This window comes from Melanerpes formicivorus, unplaced genomic scaffold (assembly GCF_026170545.1).
Source record: "Melanerpes formicivorus ecotype bairdi unplaced genomic scaffold, bMelFor1.0.p_v2 SCAF_213, whole genome shotgun sequence".
Lineage (NCBI taxonomy): Eukaryota > Metazoa > Chordata > Aves > Piciformes > Picidae > Melanerpes > Melanerpes formicivorus.
In genome coordinates this window covers 199297-210368 of record NW_027142565.1, presented here as the reverse complement: position 1 = coordinate 210368, position 11072 = coordinate 199297, and positions in this window count along the sequence as shown.

Here is an 11072-nt window from a genome sequence, read left to right as displayed (position 1 = left end):
TGGTCACTCAGTTGCTCAGTTTGAGGTGAAGAAAATTAGCATGGGTTAGTGATGGTGTGGGTTTCCTGAAAAAGAACAAAAGCAGCCTTTCTCTGTAACTCCAAGCAGTGCAGGCTGTATTTCCACCTCACTTGCATCCATGGCCAGGGAACTAGGATTCTCCATTTCTATTTGGGATACACTCAGGAGCCATACGGTATCTGGAATGGAATGGAATGGAATGGAATGGAATGGAATGGAATGGAATGGAATAGAATAGAATAGAATAGAATAGAATAGAATAGAATAGAATAGAATAGAATAGAATAGAATAGAATAGAATAGAATTAACCAGGCTGAAAAAGACCTTTGAGATCATTGAGTCCAACCTATCACCTAACACCATCTATCAACTAAACCATGGCACCAAGCACCCCATCCAGTCTCTTCCTAAACACCTCCAGTGATGGTGACTCCACCACCTCCCTGGGCAGCACATTCCAATGGGCAATCTCTCTTTCTGGGAAGAATTTCTTCCAAACATCCAGCCTAAACCTCCCCTGGTGCAGCTTGAGACTGTGTCCTCTTGTTCTGGTGCTGGCTGCCCAGAAACAGTTAAACTCCTTTGGCATCTAAATTGCTGCCACAGGTTATGCACTTAGCCTGTAAATGCCACAGCTACTTAACCCAGAGCTCCACAGAGTGAAGGCACTCTGAGATGTCTCTAAATGTTCCTAATGGATAGGAGCTCCAGCAATGGAGCCCTGAACAGGTTTGTATGCTCAGCACAGCAGTGCCTTCCTGTTTTGGGTAGAGATCACTAGCTTCACAAATCCACTTGGGATCTCAAAATACTGAGTTCAGGTCCCTGTCTTGAAGTGGGGTCAGAAACACCCAGTCTGAAAGTGTTCAGTTCTCTTGGCTGTTAACTGATGTCAGTTGTTTCAGATCTTGTCTGAGAAAGTGGACTCCACCTCCACTGTCCCTGGGTGCTGAAGAATGCAGCACCTTTGCAAAGCACAAAAGCACACCTTAGCAACAAAAATAAACCAGAACAAAATACAACCAGTCAAATCAATACAATATCACCCACTCCTCAGATCTTCAATCAGCTTCTCAGCACTCCCTTTGTAATTAATTGCCATCTGGTGCCGCCCCTTCTGTCCCGAAGCAGTGAGGGAAATTCTTCTGGAGCAGGCACACACAGCAGTGCTACTCTTACGCTAAGCGCTTCTGACTGCCCGTCCTGGGGAGCTTGATTGTGTGAGGCAAATCACCTCCCCAGGGAATGTGTGAGTTATTCCCTGCATTTGGCTTGCAAGATATGGGTTTTTGTTTTGTTTTGTTTTTTTTTGGGGGGGGGAGGGGAGGGAATTGCTTCTGTGTCATTTATAATGGCTCTCACTCCAATAAACAGTCATCTTCATAGTTTCATAGTTTCATTCAGGGTTGGAAGGGACCACAAGGATCATCTAGTTCCAAACCCCCTGCCATGGGCAGGGACACCCCACACTAGATCAAGCTGCCCAGAGCCTCATCCAGCCTGCTCTTAAACACCCCCAGGGATGGGGTCTCGACCACCTCCCTGGACAACCCATTCCAGGGTTTCACCACTCTCATGGTGAAGAACCTCCTCCTCACATCTAGCCTGAATCTCCCCACCTCCAGCTTCATTCCATTCCCCCTAGTCCTATCACTACCTGAGATCCTGAGAAGTCCTTCCCCAGCCTTCCTGTAGGCCCCCTTCAGATACTGGAAGGCCACAATTAGGTCACCTCGGAGCCTTCTCTTCTGCAGACTGAACAGCCCCAACTCCTTCAGTCTGCCCTCATAGGAGAGGTGCTCCAGCCCTCTGCTCATCCTTGTGGCCCTTCTCTGGACACGTTCCAGCACCTCCACATCCCTCCTTCTGGCATAATATAGCTGCAGCTTATCAAATAATAAATCCCTGTCACTCTAAACTGCTGGGAAGGGGACCAACCCAGCCAGTGGGTTCCTGTGTCCACTCTGTCATGCCATGAAACAGGGAGTGGTTTGTGTGTGTGGGAGTCACGGCTGTCAGTGGGGAAGAGCCTGAGAGTGCCACAGGGAAGCTGCAGAGACAAGTGGGTGTGTTTTCTCAGATTCTGATCCTTAATGTGCTACCCAATTTTAAGTGCTACCTAATGTTCATTAGGGATGATCAGAAAGCCATATGGTCTAACAAATGTGATACGTAGTTCAGCATGCTGGCAGAATGACTCCTTGTTAATTCTGTCTCCTATTCCACCCTCTGCCTGGTGGAGAAGATAGAGAGGAGGCTGCTTTACTATGCTGAAGAGATGACAGACTTGATAACTTTAGCAGGGAGCATTTCCAGAGCTTAACAATGAAAGGCACACATTTTGTGAGGGTGAGAAAAAAATAGGTACAGCTTTTCAAATGCATCAGCAGGTTGCAAAAATGTGCTGATTAGCCATTTGTATATTTGACTTGGGACAGTTAGAACTTGGGAGACCTCTGTTTAATTTCCATCCCTGTGTGACCTTGGCATGCCTTTTACTCGCTCTGTGCTTGGATTCTCTCACTTTCTCCCTAGGATAGGTAGTGGGTCTTGGTACATGTGTTTATACAGAGAAAATGTGATCTTGGTACATGTGTTTATACAGAGAAGATGTGATCTTGCAGAGATCCTTACATAGAACCATAGAATGGTTTGGGACCTTCCAGCTGATGGAGGCAAAAATGAGCCTACAAGAAATGAAAGGGCAGCCCTGCGGAGCTGGGGATTTATCTCCCAGTTCCTCTGGGAGCAGGACATGAGACTGTAGGTCCCTGGGACTGTAGGTATGAACATTTCCCAGGCTTTGGAGGTGGTTTGTGGAAGCAAATTCCCTATCAGACAGTCAGTAACATCAAGCTGTTTGTGCTTTTTGCACAGATCTTCACTGCTTGGTTTCTCTGAAATTCTTCCCAGCAGCTGGGTGAAACAAGCTGCTGCTGTGAAAAGGAATTCTTTTCCAGTTAGGACTTGGGAGACCTCAGTTTAATTTCTATCCCTGTGTGACCTTGGCATGCCTTTTACTCTCTCTGTGCTTGGATTCTCTCACTTTCTCCCTAGGATATACAGTGGGTCTTGGTACATGTGTTTATACAGGGAAGATGTGATCTTGCACAAAGCCTTTCATAGAGTCATGGAATGATTTGGGTTGGAAGGGATCTCTAACAGTCATCTAGTCCAACCCACCCTGCAGTGAGCAGGGACATCCTCAACTAGATCAGATTGCCCAGAGCCTCTCCTTAATATATCCAGGGATGGGCCCCCAGCCACCTCTCTGGGCAGCCTGTTTCAGTGTTCAACCACCCTCATTGAAAAGAACTTGCACCTAACATTCAATCTAAATCTACTCCTCTCTGATTTCAAGCCATTGCCCCTTGTCCTATCACTACAAGCCTTCATAAACAGTCCCTCTGCAGCCTCATTGCAGGCCCTTTCAGGCACTGGCAGGTTGCTATCAGGTTTCCCTGGAGCCTTCTCTTCTCCAAGCTGAACACCCTCTGCTCCCTCAGCCTGTCCTTGTAGCAGAGGTGCTGCAGCCCCCTGATTTCACAATGCTATGGCAGCCTGGGCCTTTCATGGGTCCTGGCATTTCCTCACTGGTGACCTTGTTACTCCTTCTATGTCTTTTCCCTGTCTTATGAGTTGTGTAAGCTTCAGAAAATGTAGACATCTTAGACATCTAGAGTTAATGAGAGCAGGTTGCCTTATGACTTGGATGGGACTGGGACATTCCAATGGTCCTGGACTGGTCTGGCTTCCTCCCATGGCAAGGTTTGGCCAACAGCTCTATTGTCATCACATTCTGCTGTCCATTGCAAGCTACATCCTCGAACCTCTGATGCAATGTTTTTTCCTGTGACCCAAGGTGATGGACTGCTGACAAACCTTCTCTTATGACATTTGGGAAAAGATTCAACTTTTCACTGGTGAGTTTGAGGAATTATTTTCTTCAGCACTTGATTTTTATTGTGTGTGTGCACCATTGTTCTCAGCATATTATATGAAAGGCTCTTGCCTTTCATCTCCTAATCATCTCCTAATCATCTCTTCAGCAGATTCTTGCTCTGCTGAAACCTCTTTGCTCACCTCTGTTGTCAAGTCCAGGGCCTGAATGCGTGTTGCCCACAGCCACCAAGTGTCAGGGGGAGTTCATTTCCCACACTGCTGCATTTTCACAGTGGTAGCACAGGTGAGTAAATTTGAGCTTATTTTGAAACACAGCCCACAGAAGAGAGGAAAAATTACATCATCAGCAGTAAACTACTGTTGCAAATAACAGCAAAGAAGTCTTGAAGCAAAGGTTGACTGTGTCTATACAGAGGCAATACTTAGTGTCTGTGTGATATACAAGGCAGCTTATCTCTTTGAGAGCAGGAGACTATAAAAATACAATTGCCAGAACGAAAGAAAATTGAAGCTGATTGCCATAGCAACAAAAGAATTACACTGACGAAACAGAAGCACATAAAATCCTTGTATGCTACATTAAGGACAAAGCAATCAAAAAGTAAACAAGAATGGATTGGAATTTGCTTGGCTAAAGCTGGAAATGACAAATGCTTCCAGCTGATGGAGGCAAAAATGAGACTACAAGAAATGAAAGGGCAGCCCTGTGGAGCTGGGGATTTATCTCCCAGTTCCTCTGGGAGCAGGACATGAGAGACCTGGGACTGTGGGTATGGACATTGGAGGTGGTTTGTGGAAGCAAATTCCCTATCAGACAGTCAGTAACATCAAGCTGGTTGTGCTTTTTTGCACAGATCTTCACTGCTTTCTCCCTGAGACTGCTTGGTTTCTCTGAAAATCTTCCCAGCAGCTGGATGAAACAAGCTGCTGCTGTGAAAAGGAAGTCTTTTTTTTTATCCAAATGCATCTCTTGATGTTTTTTGCTCAGGCTGGCACCTACCTGGCCGTGAAAATATGTATCCCTTCCTCTATGGCAATGTACTTTTGCCCTTTCTGACCTTCAAGGCATGACGAGCCACTGCAGCAGAGCCAACAGCTTTCCAGAGTGCACTGGTGAAACCACAGTTTCCAAACTAGGCACAAATCTGACAGTTTTCTGCTGTGAGGCTTGAGGGGGGATTGAAGAGCCAGACCTCAGCACCTCCCACAGCACCAGAACTCTAGTGGTAGATGCGGTGAGGTGCGGTGCTCCTTTGTGAGGCTCCAGCTCCCTGCTTGGGGATTTGCATCCCTGTGGGGTACTCTCTCCTGCTGAATCATTCCCACAGAAAGCTGCTTGGATGAACTTACTTGTGACAAAGGCAGCATGAATCTCAGTGGTGTTCTGCCAGAAAAAGATGCTCCCATATACACCTTTGTCCACATGTGCTCAAGCATAACTACCCCGACTCTTTGGAGGTAAGTGGCTTATATTATTCAAGTCAAAACCACCTGAAGCAAGTTGCTGTACTCCATGGCTTGGTCAGGAAGCCTGAAAAAAAACCCAACCAAACATGTATTAAATGAAAAAAAATTATTCATGAGTGCAACTGTAATGAAACTATTTCTTATCATAACAAACCCTTGCAGTCAGTCTAAATATTGTAGTTAAGCACAGTGAAAGTATTCCAAGTGGTGGACTGACATGTCCTTAAGACACAGAAGCATTTAATCTAGTGGATCTTAGACTGCAATAATGACCAAACCTTTCAAAGTTACCATGAAAAATCCTTAAGACTAAAATAAAGTTGACAGTTGCTTTAATTAAACTCATCTTCCTTTCAAAGGAAGTGACAAAAAGAGTTAAGGGAGATTAATTAAGACTTAAATGCACAGAAATGACTCAAGGCATATTTAAGTAAGATTTGAATTAGTCTTTCATTTGGACATGGGAGATTCCATTAACCACAAAGAAAGGGAGAGAGCCAGATCTTAAAGCCTTTGCTGGAAGGTGTGCTTGGAGACTGTTTCCCAAGCTCTACCCATCTCCCACATCTAAGGCCAATGCTGATCGTTGTTTCTTTGATATTTCTGTTGTCCCCCTTTTCAGCTCTCTTTTAGTGATTTCTCCTGCTTAACAAAACTCTCATCCTTGTCCTCATTTGATCCTGTGTGCTTCCTGCACAACAACCAGTTCTCTTTTGCAGGACCCTAAATGCAAAGGTATTTTCATCACAGTATCGCCAAGGTTGGAAGAGACCTCAAGGATCATCCAGTCCAGCCTGTCACCACAGACCTCATGACTAGACCATGGCACCAAGTGCCACGTCCAATCTCCTCTTGAACACCTCCAGGGATGGTGACTCCACCACCTCCTTGGGCAGCCCATTCCAATGACGAATGACTCTCTCGGTGAAGAACTTTCTCCTCACCTCCAGCCTAAACCTCCCCTGGCACAGCTTGAGACTGTGTCCCCTTTTTCTGGTGCTGGTTGTCTGGGAGAAGAGACCAACCCCTTCCTGGCTACAGCCACCCTTCAGGTAGTTGTAGAGGGCAATGAGGTCACCCCTGAGCCTCCTCTTCTCCAGGCTAAACAACCCCAGCTCCCTCAGCCTCTCCTCACAGGGCTGTGCTCAAGGCCTCTCCCCAGCCTTGTTGCCCTTCTCTGGACATGTTCAAGTGTCTCGATGTCCTTCTTAAACTGAGGGGTCCAGAACTAGACACAGGACTCAAGGTGCAGCCTAACCAATGCAGAGTACAGGGCACAATGACTTCCCTGCTCCTGCTGGCCACACTATTCCTAATGCAGGCCAGGATGCCATTGGCCCTCTTGGCCACCTGGGCACACTGCTGGCTCATGTTTAGGTGGCTGTCAATCAGCACCCCCAGGTCCCTCTCTGTTTGGGAGCTCTCAGCCACTCTGACCCCAGCCTGTAGCTCTGCATGGGATTGCTGAGGCCAAAGTGCAGCCCCTGGCACTTGGACTTGTTGAATGCCATCCTGTTGGACTCTGCCCATCTGTCCAGTCGGTTGAGGTCCCTCTGTAGAGCCCTTCTATCCTCTAACTGACTAACATCTGCCCCTAACTTGGTGTCATCTGCCAATTTGCTGATGACTGACTCAATCCCCTCATCCAGATCATCAATGAAGATGTTCTTCTGGGTTTCGCACTGTTTGGACTCTCAAACCGAAATCTTGCTCTCCGTTTGCTAAACAAGAAGAATCCATGCAAATCCTGACTCTCTGGTGTTCCCTATAAAGCTCATGTGTAACATATGACTGTGCTGTGCAGCAGCACGAGCTTCTGCACAGAGATGGCACTAAGTTATGAGGAGAAAAATACAGATAACAGTACTCCTGGTTTGCAGCTTCTTGCCATGCGCAGATGGGCCTGCAAGCCACCCTGGTCACCATGGCGATACGATAATCAAAGCCAAGCCTTGAATTTTTAACTCTAGATGATGAATGGCAGACAGTGTCAGAAATAAAAGCAAAGAAAGGGTTGCATGGGAAGACAATCTGAGAAAGAAGGTGAAGCTGCATCTGCTGAACACAGGCAGGCTCCTAGGTGCTCCCTTCCCCCAAGGAGACAAAACCTGCATCATTTCAGTAAGAGATTCCTACCAAAGCAGGAGCATGGTGTTAGGATCTTCCCCCAGCCCAGCATGGGATGATTCCTACACTTGTCAAACACATGAACTTGTGTCCAGGGCTGTTGTGGTGGGGTCTCCTTGTCTTCTCCAGGGTGATCCTCAGGTTTCTGTCATTGTTATCTTCCCCTCTACAGTGTCTTTTCTCCCAATCTCTGTCTTAAATCCACCTTGCTGCAGTGTAAAACCATCATATCCAGCTGTGCCTAGTGTGGGTTTTGTGAGGGGATTGCTCCCTGTCTCTTTAAAGGACAACTGCCCTTATGACATGCCTCTCTATCTTCTCCTTTTCAGGCTGGATAGAAACCCCAGCTCACCCTGTCTTCCCTTAGGGTCATGTTGCACAGACCTCTCATCACTCTTCTCATTCTCATTTATTTCCCTTTACTCACAAGAAATGTATCTTCTTTTCCAGGTTTACTCTTGCAATAAAAGGGCTCCTCTGGTATTTGTCTTCTGTACATTGCATCTTTGAGCTCTCATTGATTTTTTAATTTATTTTCATCTCCACCAAACCCTGCTGCAAAAACAGAAGGGGAGGGGAGGTATTCACTTCTATTCAGTTTTGTTGGGCTTGGAAATTGGATCCATCCATTTCCCTAAGCAGGAAAACAAACAAAAATGCCAATACTCCGGGGAGCACACGTAGCAAAACGATGCAAGGAGAAAATCTGTAAACCTCATTTCTCTCTGTGGGTGGCTAAATAGCTGTTTAAAGCCATTTAGCATCACACATGCAACTGAGGAAACAGAATAATAACAGCAAGCAAGCTGCATCTTCCTATTAAAGAAATCCTATTTTTTCCTTCTTTTTTAAAAAAAATAATCCAAACTGACTGGATTGCTGATTGAGGATTGCAGGCCTGAAGCACTGTGAAGGGGGAAAGAGCTTCATGTGGGCTCAGGAATTGTGTGGCCAGCAGGAGCAGGGAAGTCATTCTCCCCCTGCACTCAGCACTGGTTAGGCCACACCTTGATTCCTGTGTCCACTTCTGGGCCCCTCAGTTTAGAAAGAAGGTTGACTTGCTGGAATGTGTCCAGAGAAGGGCAACAAAGCTGGGGAGGGGTTTGGAGCACAAGCACTGTGCTGAGGGAGGCTGAGGGAGCTGGGGTTGCTTAGCCTGGAGAAGAGGAGGCTCAGGGGAGACCTTATGGCTCACTACAACTACCTGAACAGAGGTTGTAGGCAGGTGGGGGTTGGTCTCTTCTCCCAGGCAATCAGCAGCAGAACAAGAGGACACAGTCTCAAGCTGCACCAGGGGAGGTTTAGGCTGGATGTCAGGAAGAAATTCTTCCCAGAAAGAGAGATTGGCCATTGGAATGTGCTGCCCAGGGAGGTGGTGGAGTCACCATCACTGGAAGTGTTGAAGAAGAGACTGGATGGGGTGCTTGCTGCCATGGTTTAGTTGATTAGATGGTGTTGGATGATAGGTTGGACTTGATAATTTTGAAGGTATTTTCCAACTTGGTCTGGTCTATCCTATCCTATCCTATCCTACCCTATCCTATCCTATCCTATCCTATCCTATCCTATCCTATCCTATCCCATTCCATTCCATTCCATACATGTGGATACACACTCAGGGTAGCGCTGTGTGCCTGCCTAATTGCTGCTCCTGTTGGCCAGAGTCTGGCTATACTTTGGGCACTGTGGAGAAGGAGACAAATGGGTGCCATTTGCACGGCAGGAGTTAGGAGGCATGGGAGCAGAGATAGGGAGGGAAATATGATGGAAAACTTAGTCAGGAAATAAAGTCTGTTGTCCTCCTTTACACACAGCAAGCTGCAGGGCTGCTGCACTTGTCCCTGCTGCTTCTGTTTAGGAAGCAAAACTCTTTTTATCGTAGGCATTCCTAAATTTAAGCAACAGATGTACTGCAGGTGTCCTAGAGGTTGCTGAGTTTTTAATACCTTGAGTAGGGGTGACATCAGGTCACAGCAGTAGAAAGGGATCATTTACTCTGCTAAACTCCATCCTGCCTTAATTGCACTCTCCTACTAAATCCCAGACCAGTTAGCTGAAAACTAACTTAGACATCACTGCAGTAAGCTGCCGTGACAGCAGTTTGAATAGACCTGCATGCTCCTTATCTTGCAACACAGAGCCAGGAGACCTTCCCAAGCAATTCAGCGAGACTTCCAGGTCCCACAAGAAGCCACTGACAGAGGTGCAGCTGGGATTTGCATCTCAGGCAGCTTACAGATTACTCTGCCATGAAACATCCCCAGGCCAGAAGTCACAGCCTGCCTTGCAGCTGGACAAACCAAGAATAAGACATTATTTATTGTTTGCTGCATTAATACCCTGCTCCATTGTGACAGAACTAAGAGTTTCATGTTCTGCTTTGATTTCTAAAACTTGATGCTGAAGTCTGGGAGAGTAAATGGAAGGCAGAGCACAAGAGACAAGGAACTGTTTTCCCTAGGCTGATAGATGTTTGTTAGGGGCTTGAAGGTGATTTCAAGTCAGACAGAAAGAAAAAAAAGCAAAATGCATAAGAGCCTCCAAATAGTGCAGTCCTCAGGTGTAATCTAGTCAAAAATAAAGTACTTCTAGGTGTGTCCAGATTCCAGGACACAGCCACACTCTGCTTTTGAGCCTGGCATTACTAAGTGCCCTGCTGCTCTATGGGCAAGCTGGCTATGCTTCCCTGGTGCTACCCTTGACTTGCAGTCAACCCCTTCCTCCAAAGAGGAGAGCTTGGACTCAAAGTGGCTTGCAGTTAAAGAGAAGTGTGGTTGAGGCTGTGACCTATGACTGCAGAAGTTGTAGCTGCTAATTTAGAGCTGTATGGGCTGACACATCTTTTTTCCAGATGGGGCAGCCAGCACAAATCCTCCAGTTAAAACATACCCCCACAGCTCCATTCAGTTTGGCTCTTACATTTGAAAGGCCTTTGATATTTATTCTAGAGCTAAATAAAGATATCAGGAGAAAGGATCATCCTCCAGCCAACTCAATACACCCCATCCTACACCTGTGGGGTGTTCCTTTTTAATTCATCCTCCTCTCCAGCAGCTCAGGAATTCCCTTTTGGAGTCTAAAATAGAAATAGAATCCCCCCCACAATATTGGCAGGCTGCCATTTGGGAGAATAAAATCAACCCAAAATAAAATCCAAGGGTTAAGAGGAGGGAATCAGGGAGGATGCTGTGTTTGGATTGGAAATGCAAGTGAAGTGCCTGCTTGTTGACAGCCCTTTGTGCCTACCAGAGCACTGCTGCAGGAGCTGGCAATGCCGGCTGTTTAAATTTAAGCTCTGTAGATCAAGTTTTACACCTGCACACAAGGTGTAAAAGCAACGAGCCAACCAACCTAAAATTAATCTGTGTGGGAATGTGAGATATTGTAGGTGTGCTGGGTAATGGATTCCAGCTCTGTAGTGCAGCAGGCTGGAAAAGGCAGGGAGTGCCCTTAATTTTTCTTAGATCGCTTACTGTGTTGTAGCTACAACTGTTTTGTTTTACATAAATTAGGGGGACAAACCTTCTCTGATGCTCCTAGCTTGCCAGGGATC